This window comes from Dendropsophus ebraccatus, chromosome 6, assembly GCF_027789765.1.
Source record: "Dendropsophus ebraccatus isolate aDenEbr1 chromosome 6, aDenEbr1.pat, whole genome shotgun sequence".
NCBI lineage: Eukaryota > Metazoa > Chordata > Amphibia > Anura > Hylidae > Dendropsophus > Dendropsophus ebraccatus.
The window spans coordinates 69,135,204-69,153,744 of NC_091459.1; the positions used below are offsets into that span (position 1 = coordinate 69,135,204).

Genomic DNA, 18,541 nt, shown 5'->3' on the forward strand with positions numbered 1-18,541 from the left:
CATATCAATGAAAACACTACAAAACCTAGAACATCTGTACCTAGACTACTTCATAACTAGATGAAAAGAACTGAATGGCTTAGAGGGGTACTCCAACGTTGATTAAAAAAAAAAAAAAAAACAATCAATCATAAACATAGTTTTTACACTTACCATCCCTCCTGAGTCTGTCTCTGTTTGAATTTCCCGCTGTTTGCAGGTCCCTGAACCTTCAGTTTGTGTCTTCATTTTTTTTTACTTCCTGGTTTGGGCTTTCCCATGATGCACTTTGTCTCCTGTAATGTCTAACTGACTCTTTATAACTGTTAGATAGGTTAAATCTTGCTCAGCCAATCAGAGCTGAACAACCTGATTCATATGACAAAGGGAGACTGGCCTAACAGGGCTTAGAGTAGTTTCCCTCTTGATGATGTCATTTTCACAAAATGGCTGCTACAGAAAAGCCTGGGGTCAACAGTCATTAAGTAAGAATGAGTTTACTTCACTTCCTGGTAGGGGGTTGGGGGGGGGGGGAGATAGGGAAGGGGGGCAGATAGGTGATTGAAGCATATTACTAAGTTATATAACTTTCTAATGTGTTTCAATTACCGGGAAAAAGCTTTTCGCTGGAGTACCCCTTTAACCTCTTAAGGACATAGGACGTACCGGTACGTCCTATGTCCTCACTTGCACTTCAAAGCGGGGCCGCGCGGCGGCCCCGCTTTGAAGTGCCGCGATCCCGGGGGCCGCGTGTAGCCCGGGACCGCCGCTATTAGCGGGCACGGTCTGATCGCCGTGCCCGCTAATTAGCTAATCGGAGGCAGCTGTCAAAGTTGACAGCTGCCTCCGATTACCGGAGGCAACGTTTCCCTGGTGTCTAGTGGGGGAGATCGCTCCTCCGGGACCTTGTCCCGGAGGAGCGATCTCCGTTACTGATGCCGGCCGGGGACGCGTCCAAGATGGCGCCGTCCTCGGCTCGGCACTCGTTCGTTTTCGGCTGCAGCAGCCGAAAGCAAACGAGTGCCGATCTCATGGATCTCTGCAGCATATCTATGCTGCAGAGATCTGAATGAGAGATCACAGTGTATATACTAGAAGTCCCCCAGGGGGGCTTCTAGTATATGTGTAAAAAAAAAAAAAAGTGTTGTTAATAGTAAAAAGCCCCCTCCCCTAATAAAAGTCTGAATCACCCCCCTTTTCCCAGGTTTTAAATAAAAGTAAACAAATAAATAAATAAATAAACATGTTTGCTATCGCCGCGTGCATAATCGCCCGAACTATTAATTAATCACATTCCTGATCTCGTACGGTAAACGGCGTCAGCGCAAAAAAATCCCAAAGTGCAAAATTGCGCATTTTTGGTCGCATCAAATCCAGAAAAAATTTAATAAAAAGCGATCAAAAAGACGTATATGGGCAATCAAGGTACCGATAGAAAGATCAAATCATGGCGCAAAAAATGACACCTCGCACAGCCCCATAGACCAAAGGATAAAAGCGCTATAAGCCTGGGAATGGAGCGATTTTAAGGAACGTATATTGGTTAACAACGGTTTGAATTTTTTACAGGCCATCAGATACAATATAAGTTATACATGTTATATATCGTTTTAATCGTAACGACTTGAGGAACATGCATAACAAGTCAGTTTTACCCCAGGGTGAATGGCGTAAAAACACATTTCCCCCAAATAAAAGAAATGAGTTTTTTTTTTCAATTTCACCACACTTCGAATTTTTTTCTGGTTTCGCAGTATACTTTATGCAAAAATTCAGCCTGTAATTGCAAAGTACAATTAGTGACGCAAAAAATAAGGGGTCATGTGGGTTTCTAGGTGGAAAAATGCAAGTGCTATGGCCTTTTAAACACAAGGAGGAAAAACCGAAAACGTAAAAACGAAAATGGGCCATGTCCTTAAAGGGTTAAGCAGTGGGTTAATGGCCTCTGTGTTATACACAATTATCTGTTATCTGTATCATGATCCATAACTGCCATCTATTGTCTGAATACATGGTCCACAATATGTTTAAAGCAAACATTCTAGATGCCACAGAATTATCCCCACTAAATATGTTGCGTTGTGTGTAATCTTCCAAAGGTCCTTGTGTATTTGTTATCACAGCTCTAATTAGTTCTGACATGTTGGAGAAATGCACAGCTTCCTTGTACTAATTATAATCTGGCACAATAATGTCACTATAATTTACATTCTACTTTTGGGTTAAATAATCACTTCATAAATTCCTCTGGTAAGAACAGTTAAGTAGGAGAAGAGCTGCGTTCTGCGAACAAAAATAACTTGGGAAGAAATTGTTAAATCCCTTACAAACGTTCACTGGCAAAAATATATATTTTAATTACTGGGAATGTTTGCAACAGGGACGGCCAACAATTTCTTGAATGGTGCTAAAACTCCCACCAGTAAGGACTGTTCTCGTATTATTTTATACTTTTTAATCATATGACAAAACCATTATGCAAACACTATGATATTAATATATTTGCAAGATATGGGCTTTTAGCGCCCATTTTTATAAAAATTTTGACACTTAATTATTCTCTCTCTGTGGTAGTTATAGAGAATAGAGATAGTCCCGTAGTATAGTATCTACAATAAAGTTCTGTGTTTTGTCACTCTGGTCTTTACTGGAAATAAAGCTTATGGCTGGGGCTAAAAAAAATTGACCCCTAGAAAGGTGGATAAAGTAAATGTGGTTGAGGTGCAACATTGATTACCATGGGCAGTTTACACCAGTTTCTGTCTTACACAGTTTGATAAGTCAGATAATACTGGAGCCACAGGGCCTATATGGAGCTACATAGAAAGAAATCCATGGTACATGGTAGAAATCCACCTAGGGGCTCTCCATGAAAGAGAGTACTTCTGTATTATGACATTTGATGGAGCATGCCCCAATGTAGGCAGTACAGTAACACCCCCCCCCCCCTTCCCCAGACTTCTATGGGTGCCTTATTATGGTTCCATGCAAATTGTATGTTGTACAAAATTAAAATACAAAAGACATTTACATGACCCTAACATTTAACATGTTAAGGAATTATTTCAGCTTGGTGCAGAACAATTGGCAAAAGCCTCACAGTAGTTGTTTTCTCTTTCGCTTCAAACAATGCTACAAGATAACATGTTCCACTAGATCCTCAAATCCTGACAATATGTAATTTGCTACATCGGAATGCCTCCAAAAATGAATGCTTCAATGAATTCTATACATGTGCCGTCTCATACACTTAGCCATGATGTGGCTTTTTTAAAGATTATTTGCCCCTCAGAAACTATTAGCAAGTCCAGGACAGAAAAGTGTTTGTTTTTGAGAGAGCAAATCCAGAAGTAGTCATGCAGAATGCACTCTGCACTCTCCATCACATCATGGGAAAAAACGGAGGGACCTTTGCACAATTAAGTAATCAGCTGCTTTTGGTTACCCCTAACAACTCGACCAGATGAGAAATTACTAAGCAAACAGGCAGCAGCATACAAAAAAATCAAAAGCCAATTAGAATAGTGAAAATGCCCACATTCCCAAGGCAGGCAGAGACTTTCTATTTTAAGAAGAGGAAATGGGTTCCTGTGTTTCGGAAAAGCTTTTAGGAAATGTGCACATACACACAAACACATCCAGATATCACCCACACACAGATGCTACAAGAATCTCGCTGCCTGACAATTTGATCTAAGTGTAACAATAAAACAGAGTTTGAGGAGTAATTACATCCAATTTAATATTAACATCATGATTGCAAAACTATTCATGAGTCACAGCAAAGCACAGCTAAAAGCTTGCACTTTATAGAACAGGCAACTGACTTCAAGGGCAACATGAAATCTTTTCCTCTATTGTTTATTCCGGTGATGCGCCTAAATGATAAAAAAAAAACACGCTTATTGGTCAAAGGCTTGGAAATAGAGGTTTAGTCTATTTCATCAGTATTATAAATATGTTTTTATCAAAACTCGAGATTTAAAGGAGAACTAGACCCTGACAATGAACAGGAGATAGATATGCAGTTCTGCTGAAATTTTTCGCCATTATAGATGTATTAGTATTATTTATTTCCAGAGTGCTGGGGCTAACATAAAGAATATACAGAAAGTAATCTAAAATCAAGAAATATCATGAATAAAGTAAATGACAGACAGGAACATAGGAAGAGAGAACCCTGCCATGGAGGAAATGTATCAAAACAACAACCACCACCAAAACACTATGAAAAAGTTATTAAAATTCATGGCAAGGCTAAAAAGAAAAAAAAGTCTCTTTTATGTGAACAGTATCAAAGGTCTTATCTTTAGGGAAGACTAGAAAATGCACCCGATGCTGCTGTCCAGGTGGGCTTTTGACAGTACCATGAAGACAGGCCATAAGTAACACCCTGACATTGCCGAATGAATTGGCTCAGAGTGGCCCTGGCAGACCCTCCCTCCCATCTTCAGGACAACCACATTCAGAGTTGCTCACACATTGCGGCAGCACCCCATCAGAACCTGCCCCAGAACAGCTCTCAGAGCGTCATGTGTGAGCGCTGACACAAGGGAAGGGTGTTCTGTGATTTCTTTGGGGCAATCTTCCCCATCCCCTTCCTCTACTGTACATCTGGCAAGGACAGGACCTTTGCTACCCGGGTACCCAATGTATGTATGTGCCAAATTTGGGGTCAAACAGTTCAGGTGTTTGGAAGTCTATAAGAGGACAGTTAGACGGACCGTCAGATAGACGGACAGATGGATGGACAGATATTCATTTTCTGTTTCTTTGTTTTTAAAACTACAGTTCTAAATCACAGCATGAATACCAGTTCACTACATTGTAAAGATCTGGGCTGTTTATCAATAGTAGAAACACAGGACACCTCTTCCCTTACTACTCTTGTCAATCACAACCCAGCACATACTGCTCTCTGCTGTGCTGTAATATAGTCCTCTTGAAATTGCACTAAACACGCTGGCACAATGCTAAAGAATGAGATACACAGTACAAAACTATAGATGGTTAAGGGAGAAGGGGTTACTGATACACTGGGTTTGCAAGGTGCTACATAAACAGAAATAAAAGAAACAGCACCAACAGGTCCACACTAAGAGGTTACACTAAGCCCTGGGCTGCTGTTGCTGCTGCTACTGAAAGCTAAAGGCAGGGAGAAAGGAAAGATTACATTGCAGCAATGTGGAAAAACAACAGTAGGTCCAATAGTATGCTTGCATGGTAGAGCTGCCCTTAGCTTTATAGGTGATTAGAGACAAGAAGGAATCCTCGATTTACCTTTCACCCCCACCCCCACTTCCTGTGCTCTGTGCTGATCTAGCTGTTACTAAAAACAGAAACAACAGGAATTGCACAATAGATTGCAGGGATACGACACGCACATGTCTCTTTATTACTTATGTAGAACGTATTATGTCCTAAAAGAGACATGAACGTTGCACAGCATTTTTTACAAATATTTACAGTTGAGGCATGTGTTATAGATGCAGTTTAGGGGAAGTGACCCTCCCATCTTGTATCCTGCTTTCAGGGCCCAGGAGGACTAGTCTCTTCTCTGTATTCATACCTTATCCACACCCAAGCAACTAATTTGCCACTCCCTACAATAGATAGGTGGAAAACCTTAATCCCTGCCATTTCAGATGAAACTCATGAGATAATGTTGTCACATTTGCATGTATCACCCTTAGAAAATAGCAAACTGGCGCAGCTGTAAATCATACATTAAAGTGTCACTGTCGTTAATTTTTTTTTGCAGAAATCAATAGTCCAGGCGATTTTAAGAAACTTTGTAATTGGGTTTATTAGGCAGATATGCCATTATCTGCATTCAAAAAGCCTTTCCCCAGGTCCCCCCCTCTTTCTCATCCACTGCTCATTATCAGGAAGTCTTGACTAGTTTACATCAATTGGACCCTGCATGTTCTATGAAGAGGGGAGAGGGGAGGGGGGAGGAGTGAGATTAGTCGGCAGCAGAGAGCAGAGAACAAAGGATTACACAGAGTGAAGCTGGTATTCAGACGTCAGAGAGGTCAGTGCTGACATCAGAGGAGATAGCCCTGTGATGTAGCTGTAAATTAACTCTTTATTGTCCTGTTTTGGTGCCTCATCTCCCTTAACCCCTCCCCTCTCTGTAGACATTCATGAAGACAGGGGGGAGAGCTTCAAACAGCTTTTTCATTATAAAAAAGCATTTTTCGGCTAATAAACCAAATTACAACGTTTCTTAAAATCGCTTGTACTATTGATTTCTGCAATAAATTTTAACGACAGTGACACTTTAACCCCTAGACTACCCAGGGTGTACCTGTACGTCCTGGCGTTGCTAGGGGAGTTCAGAGGGGGGCCACGCAGCGGCCCCGCTCTGAACCACCAAGATCCCGGGTGCTTTATGCAGCCCGGGACACAGCTATTATCGAGCATGGACCGATCGCCATGCCCGCTAATTAGCTTTTTAAATGTCAATGTTCCCAGCTGCATTTAAAAAGCAACTTTTTCCCTTCCCTGGTGTCTAGTGGGGGGATTGCCCCCCGTGACGTGGTCAAAGAGGAGCGATCCCCACATCTGGTGCCGGCTGGGGTCTGCGCCGTGATGGCGCTGATTCCGGCTCGGCATTCTATTGTTTTTGGCTGCAGCAATCGATCTATGCAGTATTACTATACTGCATAGATCTCTATGAGAGATCAGTGTGGCTATACTAGAAGTCCCCCAGGGGGCTTCTGGTAAATGTGTAAAAAAAAAAAAAAATGTTTTATTATTAATAAAAAAAAAAACTCCCTTAATAAAAGTTTTGATCACCCCCCTTTTCCCATTTTATAAATAAAAATAAACATGTCTAGTATAGCCACGTGCGTGTTGCGTAAGCGCAAAACTATTCCGAAGTGCAAAAAAATCAGGTTTTGCAGTGTACTTTATGCAAAAATTCTACCTGTCATTGCAAAGTACAATTAGTGGCACAAAAAATAAGGGCTCATGGGGGTTTCTAGGTGAATAAATGCTATGGCCTTTTAAGCACAACGAGGAAAAAGCAAAAACGCAAAAATTTAAATTGGCCCAGTCCTCTAAGGGTTAATGTTACCTCACCCCTGTCAGGCTCTACCATGTGGGTAGGATATCAGCATATAATTTGGGCCTGCCCACAAATTTTGGATTGACTTTATACAAACATTATCAGAAGTCATATTCCTGTGCCCATTGACCCTACTGTTGCCTGTTTGGTGCCTTAAGTAAGGTGGTGTGGACCCATCATCTCTTCATCCTTAGAGAAACCTTATTCCTTGCCTGAAAAACTATTTCCCTTAGATGGCTTTTCGGTCTACCTGTATGGTTCCCTGACCTAGTCTTTGTTTGGGTTATGCACTATATGTTAATATTGCAGTATTTATGTTTTACTTTATGCATATGCTTAATAGTTGATTTCAGATACATTTTTAACAGCTGTAATTCTTTATTGCTATGTAAATCTATTAACAAAATGGAAATTGTAATTTTTGTCTGTATTGGATATACACTTTAATAAAACTGAGTTTAAAAAAAAAACTGTCAGCATTATATAGCTTCAATTTGTTATATTTCCTTCAAAACACTTTCCTGGGCCTCATTTTTGTATAAATTTTAATTCTACATAAAATGTAGCTTAAAAATACAGTTTGAAATACTACAAGTTTGAAATACTCCAGCAGTAAGACATACAATGCCAGTTAACAGGATTCCTGATATTTACACACTCAGATGCTTTGCTTCCTTTGCGACCTTGCATCAATTATAAAATGTGGTAGTCTTATATGAAAGAGCAACATAGTTTAGTGGTGATATCAACGGGAAAAGCAGCAAAATGTAAAAACACTATACCACTATAATTAAATTTTAAAGCTAAATGTCAAATATGCCTTTTTGCTGTATATTCCATTGCAGAGTGAGGGTGTGGTATAGTCATCATGTGGCCCTGGTGTAGACAGAGTCCAGTGGGACTGTTACTCAAGGGCTTAAAGGGGTAGTGCTGCATTTTTCTCTTTCTTGTTAATTAACACACATTACAAAGTTATTAGATAATAAGCTGTCTGGCCCCGTTCCCCCCGGAAGTTAAATAAAGTATACATACCAAAACACTGTCGACCCCATCCTCTTCTCCCGAGCACCATCTTGGGTCGATGATGTCACAGCAGGGGGCGGTCCTTGTCTCCTTCCTCTTCGCTGTCTTACACACAAGTGAATGGGAGAGAAATAGACTGCTGGAGCACATGCGCCCCAGCAGCCTTTTCATTGGCTAAAGCGCATCACATGGCTTCCAGCCTGCTCAGCCCTGATTTGCTGAGCTTGCTGTGAGGACGGCGGCCGAAGATGGGGGCGACGCGGCCAGCAAGAAATTTGAGCGGCGATCATCCCCAGAGGAATGGTATGTATATATTCTGTGTGTGTCTGTGTTTTATTTTGCTGTGGCATATGCTTTTTGATTCTATGATAAAGGCTTCTAAAAGGCAGCTACCCATTATTGTGTATCCAAAAGGAGTTACCATGTATATAATATGACAGTTAAATATAGGGCAGCGTTCACTATGTAAGGCAGATCAGCACAGTTACATTGCATGCTTATGTATCATAAAACATTAGAGCGTTGTATGTAACATGCTATGATATTAATGTGAACATTGCATTCTGCAGTCTGGCTACACTGGCATACTGATTCCTGTCATTGCTACAAGCTAATGGAATGTGTGGCATATTCTCTCATTATTGTTCTATTCAGAAACAGTCCTGGGATTTAAAATGTGTAAAGCCTCTTAAACATATCAAATGTTAAATGGCAGAGGTGTAACATGGCTAAGTGTTTCCAATTTACTGTAAATTCCCTACATGCTGCTAAGTGGGATCACAGGTTTCATGCATAATGTTACCATGTCAGACAAAGCTGATTTTTCCCTTAAGAAAAGGCATGGAAATAACATTGGAGTTGTGCCATGTTGGTTGCTGACATTTTAAATGACAATTTCCATGTTCTATAAGAAGTCATTTGCAAAGCTACTGGTGGTAATTGTGATTGAGTCTGTCACTAACTCCTCGGTAATAAATCCCAGCCAGCGGGCTGCAGTTCTAAACATCTAGTTTCTCAAGCTAAATATGCAACATATTGGCTCCTGTAAAAGCTTTCAATGCTCAACTAAGACTGTACTAAAACCATCCTTGGATCCCTTCATGTAGCTGTCATAATAGCATACTTATATTTGTTACTATTTTTATCTACACTTGTTGCTATTTGAAGGTACCTGTTACATTTTCAGTTGCAGTTTGAGCAAAACAACTTAACCAATGCGGTCTGAAAATCCTTTTAACTGGAGCGTACGAGCTCCATACCAGCAAAATGACTATAAGGCCCCTGGCATTTTGCAGAGCTGTGAGTCAAGAGCTGTATATACAGTATGTACTGTCGTGCATTTTAAACATACTCATCATTAGAAGCAAAACTTCTATTGCACAGTATCCAATAGTTTCCTATTATTCCATATGAACGAAAAAGGAACCTCTGTATGTAATTCTAGAAGTAGGTAATTACAAGTGGGACCCATTGGCTACAGCACATCTTTCACTTTCAAGAGCCAAATTTGAAATATGTATACATGGCATGACATAAGACGGTGACACTGAAGGAAGAATTAGCTTTTTTCATGTTGAAATTTGAAAGAATAGGGTTTGTTGTGATGGTACAGTAAAACTTTAGTATGTACTTGGCATTATAAAAAACTTTTGATATGTCATAAAGTTTTGATCAGTCCGGGTCTGAGTGCTCAGACCCATACCGATAGGGAGATAGAGTGGGGAGAAGATGCACTGCAGTGCGTCCACTCTCCACTCTGAATTAAAAAATTCCTCGTACAAAACAACGGATTGGGCATATGTAGTGCATCTGTATTTCTGTAAATCCTTTTTTTTTTCAACATGTCAGTTATAACTTATCTGTATTTTTTCACTGAAATGCAGAAATACGGATGCCAAACAGGTTACAATCTGTAAAAAAAAATAGCGGATCCCATTGATTTCTATGAGAGGAACCCATAAAAAATCTGGGTCCGCACTAGAACATGTCCTTTTTTTTCCAGCTTTGGTTTGTATCCTTGTAATCTACTGATCGTGTGAATAGCCCAATAGACAACAATGTGCACTAACTTGAATAAATAAATACGGATCCATAGATTACGGGACGTGTGAATAAGGCCTTAGGCTATTTTCCCACTATGGGATTTTATCGGAAAAAGGTAGACATCTATTGATAATGACGGACGAATATAATCGTCATGATCATTATTTGTTGCCGTCATTATGAATAGATGGATGCCCTTTCCCGATAAATGATGGCAAATTTTTATAGTGGTAACATAGCCAAAGGCAGTTTTGGTGTTAGGCACAGATTGATGGTAGAGATGAGCCAACCTGCCGCATTTCTGTTTCGTACGAACCAGAAATCTCGGCTTCTGATTCCCGCTGTCTTCCGGCTCCGTGCAGCGGGTGGATACAGCGTAAGGAACGCCTAGAAAACTGGGATACAGCCTATGCCATTCGTACGAACCAGAAATCCGTCAGGTTTGCTCATCTCTAATTGATCGTTGCTCATCTCTAATTGATGGTTAGTTAAAGATTTAAACAGGACTAAAAATCACTAAACTAGGTAATATAAAATAAAATACAACAAAATATTTATTGTAAACAAATTATCAGTTTGTTAAAGTAAGGGGAATTACAATTCTTATGTCATAAAAGCCCATAGAACAAAGTTACTGTAATCCCCCCGATGTATTGCTGCATGACAAAGTGTATCCCTGGCTCTTTTATCCAAAAACAAAGCTTTCTTGTTCTGTATGGGTAAAGATCTTTATAAAATGGATACATGATGTCAGTTAATAGAAATCATAATTTACAGTGTTCATTATTGTGCAAAGGTTTATGACAGCTGTAAAAAAAAAAATCTGTTGAGAAAGTTATGTCTGGCTATACATTTTAATAGGCTATGTTCACACAACGTATATTTTCGTAAAATCACAGCCGTTGTACAACGACCGTGATTTTTCCGAGAATATATGTTGCATTGCTGTCTATGGAATCTCTCGCGGCACCACAAACAACTGACATGTCAGTTTTCTGCGTCCACTATTCAGCGAATAGCGGCCGTAGAAAACCATGTCAGTGCACACTTTGGAGCGGGGGCGGCTGCGGCCACTTGCTCCATAGTGTGCTGTGGAGAGTTCTGATGCGGGCATTAGAACCCTGCGGCCAAAATGATGATCTTTTCACAGACCGGCCTTTCTGTGACCCGGCCAGGTAACGGAATGGCCAGTCTCTCAAGTTGGGTGAACATGGCATTATTTTGCAGCACAATGTCAATATGAATTATCTTTAGTATAAGGAAGAACAAGGAGTCCTGGATGTGATATGACCCCACAGATCCCTCATGTCTAGTCTGTCTGGGATTATACGAAGAGATAGGGCTCCAAGCAACCTACACCAATCTGTGCTTAGTGCTCCAAGAGGTTTGGAATAACTTACCTGTTCAGTTTATTTAAAAACCATGTACAAGTATACCAAGGAGAAGTGATGCTGTTTTGAAGGCAATGGGTGGTGACAACAAATATTGATGTGGTTCAGATTCCCTACTGTTCATTAACTTTGCAGTTTTGATATTTAATAAAAGCTACTCCTGTTAGCATCTTTGCAGCATATTTTCATACCTACATAAAAGTTTTGCCCAGTACTGTAACTTCATATATTGTGAGGCAAACCTATGGCGGACTTACATTTTACAAAAATGACCAAGATCTTTGTGGCCCACATGTTGAGCCCTAGTAGCTGATAGAATCTATACTTTAAGGCCTTTGCAGTGACATTAGCAGCTGTCCTTGCTGAAAGCACTGCCCTAGTAAAGACAAACACCACTGAAAATGATTAATTACTTTTATGGACTTCATTTAATTTGACAGGCATCAGAAACTTCCCTGAGCCACGTAACTTGAGTTAATGAAATCATATTTAACTAAGGGTGTGTATGTAGACTTGATCTTAGTGTGGTGACTTAGCCATTAGAAGGAATTCATTATTTACTCTTAGAATTCTTATCAGTACTTAGCCAGGGTTTATGTGTGATTTTTCACCGATTGCTCAATCTTCTCAGTGTTCAACTGTCCTCCTCCAAGTAAGAACACAGCAAGATCACAGGCAATCCACTCAACATTATCTAATCTGTCAAAATGGTAAGATATTTTTTTTATTCACAACAACAGAGTAACTTCACAATTTCCTTAATGTCTGTCTGCATGTTTGTGTATGTGAGTGCGTGTGTGTCTATGTGTGTGCGTGACCCCAATAATTATTTGTGACACTGAACTGTGATTGCGGGGACCTAAAAAAATAAATAATAAGTAAAATAGTGCAAATTAAGCAACAACCAAAGCATCTATGTGGGAATTAGATTTCCTGGTTTAGAGTAGGTTTACTTGCCCCTGTTAATTGTAAACTTAATGTGGTTTTACATAGACAGACTGTTGCCCAGTGCAAGCCAGATCAAGTAGATTGGTGCTTATTTAAAGAGGTTTTCCAGTGCTACAAAAACATGGCCACTTTCTTTCAGAGACAGCATGACTCCTGTCTCTAGTTCAGGTGTGGTTTGCAATTAAGCTCTATTCACTTCAATGGAACTGAGCAGCAAAACCCCACCCAAGACAAGAGTGGGGCTATCTCTGGAAGAAAGTGGCCTTGTTTTTGTAGCGCTGGATTACCCCTTTAAGGATCTTATTACATGGTTGCACTTTTGGGCAAACAGAGCCACATAACCAATCATCCATGTGGCTTTTTACTGCCACATAAATGACTGGGCAACTCTCACTATACATGAAAATTATACTACTAGTCAATTGTGGTGGAAGTGTGATGATTGAGAGGTCTTTTGCTGTTTTCGGTGATGCTGTTTGGGGACTGCACTAATAGAATAATTTCCACTTACAGTATCTGCTTGTAAGAAGATAAAGCATCATCAGGTTATACAGCAAGACAAAGATCCCAATTTTTTTCTTTTCCCAAAGGAAAGAAAAGGCATTCTTGGACTGGCCTTTTTGTGCATTATGGTGTAGTGTGTAATGTATAAGCCAAGGAAATAAAAAGAAATCTTGTACCTGGGCAACCTGGTCAAAATCACTAAGATAGCAAGTATTGGCACAACTCATGAAGATTAACAAATGTTGCAACATCCAAACAGTAGAACAAAGGTGCACAAAAAAACATCTTAGAGGCACTTAGTGAACATTGTGGCAAATGAGCATAGACCATTAGAAATCAATAATTTAGACAAAATCATACTACCCAGAGATCTAATACGGCAGCAGAAACATCACTCAGCCTCCACCCTCAGGGGTAGTCTGTCCAGGAACCCTTTTTTTAGCAATTCCCGGGGTGGGTGAAAACAATTACAATTACAAAAAAAAAACAATTGCTTAAAAAATTGCTTGCTCACCTGTCCACACTCCCTTGGTTTCCTCTTTTGCATCTTCAACCTCCTCCAGCCCATTCAGGCAATCACTGACTTAGGGCACAGTGGTTGGCTAAGAGGGCGTCTCGAGAGTGACAGCTCGCACAGCCAATCACTGGCCATGTTGCTGTATCTTTTCAGTCAGTCAGTGATTGGCTGAGCGGAGAGTGAAAGTCTACGCAGCCAATTACAGACAGACTGTGAAGAGACAGTCCTGCAGTCTGTGATTGGCTGAGTGGGCTGTCACTCTCGAGACACAATCACTGGCTATGCCACTGTCATACAGTCAGTGATTGCCTGAGCGGGCTGGAGGCGGCTCAACACACAGAACAGGGCATCAGGGGAGTGCAGTATAGATTTGTTAAGTTCAGTTTGCAAACTTTGCAAATTTTGCTGTAAAAATTGCCGAACAAAGCAAAACAAGTTTTCGAAAAATTCCCTCATCTCTATTCATAAGCCCAATCCCTTTAGAAAAAAAAAACATTTTTATAACAATAACATTTTTTTCAAATGTGTTTATTACATACAGTATTTTTGTTCATACATATAAGTTTACCTACTATTACCGCATAAGGGACACTTTGCAGCACTGAACAGAGAACATCATTATTCACATTGGTTTGTACCTCCTTTGGTAGTCATCTAAATTCCAAGTAACCTAAAAGTATGTTTTTGGAGGAATGAAGAAAACCAGAATACCTGGAAAGCAAAAGACAAGTACAAGTATCCAAATTCCGTGCAAATGTTGTCCTTGGTCAGATTCATATCCAAGACTCCGGTACTGTAAGGATACAGTTCTAACTATTGAGCCTCTTCGCCATCCATGACATCTATTGGATACAATTATAAGTAACAATTATATCTTTCTGTCACGAAAGAAAAAACAATGCCAACTGTAGTTCATTTGGACAAATTTATACTATACAGTAGATGAAGCAGGACAATGCAATAGATAACCTGTTTTGTATGTAAGGAGAAATCTGATTATTTATTGTATGCTATGAATTGCTATTTATAGTGCACTCACTGTCATACACTGCACTTACTGAACCAGGGACAACTATGAGTAATGTCGAGTATGACAAGCATTTTAATTCCTGCTGATGGGATTGAACCTCTCTTGTACTAAAACGCGATTGTGCAGGCAGTGAGTCCTGCCCACTAATCAGGTTCTGCCACCCCGCTGGTGAATTATCCACAGATTAACTAATGGCGAGGCATGTGGGCAATCCACGCAGCTTTGTACAAATCATTTCTCTGTGCATGGAAAAATCAGTACTCTGGAGAGCTTCCAGTCTACACTTGGTGAAAGGTCTTTAGCATCAATTAACATGTTTAAAGCCAACACAATAAAACAAAAGATAATAGAAGATTAGGTAAGACAATATTAGCATATTTAGGATCTTCAATTCATAATGTTGTGCATGAGCCTTAGGGTACATTTACCCAAATTTTCCATTGCAGATTCTCAGAAATCTGCATGAAATCCATAGTGACAAATCACATCAAATTGTGTGGATTTTGGTGAGAATTTGCTGCCATGGATTTTCCTGCATGATTTCCTTAGACAAAAAAAAAATCATTGATTGTGATGGATCATTGTATCTGCAGGAGATTCAGAGCAAAATCTGCAGCAGCTAGGTTTTTGCTGATTTTATTGAAGATTATCACTACCTCAAGCCAATAGAAAAAAACAACAATGCACAAAATTTCAGGAGCCAGTGACATTTCTGATGCCATAGGTTTCTGTGCTGAAATTACTATGTGTGCCTTCTTTACATGTACCTTTATGCCCTAAAGGGAAACATCTAACCTGCTGATATGTCCTCATAGTGCATAAGGAGCAGAGGATGAAGATTTTCTTACCTTCATCCTTTACACAGTTTTCAGGATATTAGTAGTTTATTTCATTTGCTAATGGGGTTGTTTGGTGCACTGGGGGGGGGTTATCACCCATTCACCCCGTCTGTCCTGCCCCTGTTTGGGGCAAATGAGAGCCCCCCCGTCTGTCCTGCAGACTGTTTGGGGCAGATGAGAGCACTGAGGATGGTAGCCCCTTTCCCATTACCTTCATCCTCAGGTTCACCAAAGTGGTAGTTACTGACACTTAACCACTCTCTTTTGTGTCAAATAAATAAAATAAAAAAGTTAATGTTAAGGTTATGTTACAATAAATAAATATTAAGTTAGCAGATCTGGTGGTGATTCGAGTTGAGTACTCAGGCATGGTTGAGACTGATCGTTCGGCATTTGAATACCAATGGCTGATAAAGTTAGATTTAGCCCTAGGGAGTCCTGGGAAACATGAATACAGTCATATTTGTATCCATACATATGGCTGTGTTTTCCAGGACTCCATAAGGCAGCATCTACCTTCATCAGCCACCGGTATTGAAATGCTGAACGATTGGTCTCAATCATGTTCAAGTACCGCTATTAAAGAGGGTTCCCCAGGTTACTGATGGAGTAGTGACAGTTAGGTTTGGGGACATTCACATTCTCACCAATGAGAAGAACCATGTCAAGCAGATTTTATCGATTGAAGTACAAAATGAGTTGGTAATATTGAATTTAAAAAAATGTAGGTGTACTAATAAAGTTTGTGTTAACATTTGAGTTTTGTCTTTCCGCCTCAGGTTTATCTACCCTTGCTACCCAATAACCAGAATATCTAATAATCCAGTACAATTTTACATTGTCTACCTTCTGCCTTATATATTAACACTTCCAATCAATGTTTTCCTACCAATTTGTTTTTTCTTATGCATGACATTGGGATCTGATGTTTAATTTGCAGCTTCTGGGCCCCAATGTGAAATCTATTTAAGAGCCACACAGCTATCACATGTTATTTATCATACTGGTCAATTCATATTTTTTTTTTTCGTCTTATTGAATCCTGCTCTGTAGAATAGCACAGAGGTCACTGATATTCCATCCAGAATATAACGGGGAACAACCTTTTGGCCTTTGTTGGGTGAAGGGGGGTCTATGAATATGTTTGCTGTGTTAGTTGGAAGATTCCCTGAGACCCCCTACACCCTACTGAACCGAGATGGTTTACTTTCCCTGAAATAGTTTCAACCTTTGCAGTCCCCCATTCGGACATACTTTTCTAGCAGGCTTTGTAATGTTGCTATGGAAACATCTGAGAGCAACTTTGATAGCCTTCTTTCTAACCCACCTGGTAATTCTATTTCTCTGTTATAAAAGACTTTAGAAGTGGTCTTTAAACCCTTACTGCCACTGTCGTTGGGAAAGAAATGGGCTAAAATTCTTAAAGGGAAACTCCAGATAGAGGTAAAAAAATTTATAAAACCCGCTGCAGAAGCATATAGCATTGCTTCCCTGTCTAACCCAGTTTTGAAACTAACAAAAATCTATTTGTTTCTTGGGTGTTTGTTCTGTATTTTGTGGCTGTACTTCCTTGATGAGCAGTTGTACACAGTACTACAGGTTCCAGAATGCATTGCTTTCCCTCAGCTGTTCACCACAGTCCTCCACCCTTTCCGTTCCCCACCCAATGCTGTTTGAGAACATCTAGACTTTGTTCACACATTGCAGTTTCATTGTGTTACTGAATTAATTGCAGTACTTTATCATTCAGGTCCCATCCACACAGCGTGCTGTATTCTCTACCTGTAACACCACACAGCGTGCTGTATTCTCTACCTGTAACACCACACAGCACACTGTACTCTCTACCTGTAACACCACACAGCACACTGTATTCTCTACCTGTAACACCACACAGCAGGCTGTATTCTCTACCTGTAACACCACACAGCAACGTTGTGTTCTCTACCTGTAACACCACACAGCACACTGTATTCTCTACCTGTAACACCACACAGCATGCTGTATTCTCTACCTGTAACACCACACAGCACGCTGTATTCTCTACCTGTAACACCACATAGCACGCTGTACTCTCTACCTGTAACACCACACAGCACACTGTATTCTCTACCTGTAACACCACACAGCACACTGTATTCTCTACCTGTAACACCACACAGCACGCTGTATTCTCTACCTGTAACACCACAAAGCACACTGTATTCTCTACCTGTAACACCACACAGCACGCTGTATTCTCTACCTGTAACACCACACAGCATGCTGTATTCTCTACCTGTAACACCACACAGCACACTGTATTCTTTACCTGTAACACCACACAGCAACGTTGTGTTCTCTACCTGTAACACCACACAGCACACTGTATTCTCTACCTGTAACACCACACAGCACACTGTATTCTCTACCTGTAACACCACACAGCACGCTGTATTCTCTACCTGTAACACCACACAGCACACTGTATTCTCTACCTGTAACACCACACAGCACACTGTATTCTCTACCTGTATCACCACACAGCACGCTGTATTCTCTACCTGTAACACCACACAGCACGCTGTATTCTCTACCTGTAACACCACACAGCACGCTGTATTCTCTACCTGTAACACCACACAGCATGCTGTATTTTCTACCTGTAACACCACACAGCACACTGTATTCTCTACCTGTAACACCACACAGCACACTGTATTCTTTATCTGTAACACCACACAGCACGCTGTATTCTCTACCTGTAACACCACACAGCACACTGTATTCTCTACCTGTAACACCACACAGCAACGTTGTGTTCTCTACCTGTAACACCACACAGCACACTGTATTCTCTACCTGTACCACCACACAGCATGCTGTATTCTCTACCTGTAACACCACACAGCACACTGTATTCTCTACCTGTAACACCACACAGCACACTGTATTCTTTATCTGTAACAACACACCACACGCTGTATTCTCTACCTGTAACACCACACAGCACACTGTATTCTCTACCTATAACACCACACAGCACGCTGTATTCTCTACCTGTAACACCACACAGCACACTGCATTCTCTACCTGTAACACCACACAGCACACTGTATTCTCTACCTGTAACACCACACAGCACACTGCATTCTCTACCTGTAACACCACACAGCACACTGTATTCTCTACCTGTAACACCACACAGCACCCTGT

The 18,541-nt window shown here is 40.5% G+C and overlaps 1 long non-coding RNA gene across 1 annotated transcript; it reads left to right on the forward strand.

Moving 5' to 3' along the window:
- The first annotated feature begins 371 nt into the window (after nt 1–371).
- LOC138794877 (uncharacterized) lies at nt 372–13,110 on the forward strand. Its single transcript, XR_011363517.1, has 3 exons — nt 372–464; nt 12,140–12,218; nt 12,970–13,110. It is a non-coding gene; the product is annotated as an uncharacterized lncRNA (long non-coding RNA).
- Nucleotides 13,111–18,541: the final 5,431 nt, after the last annotated feature.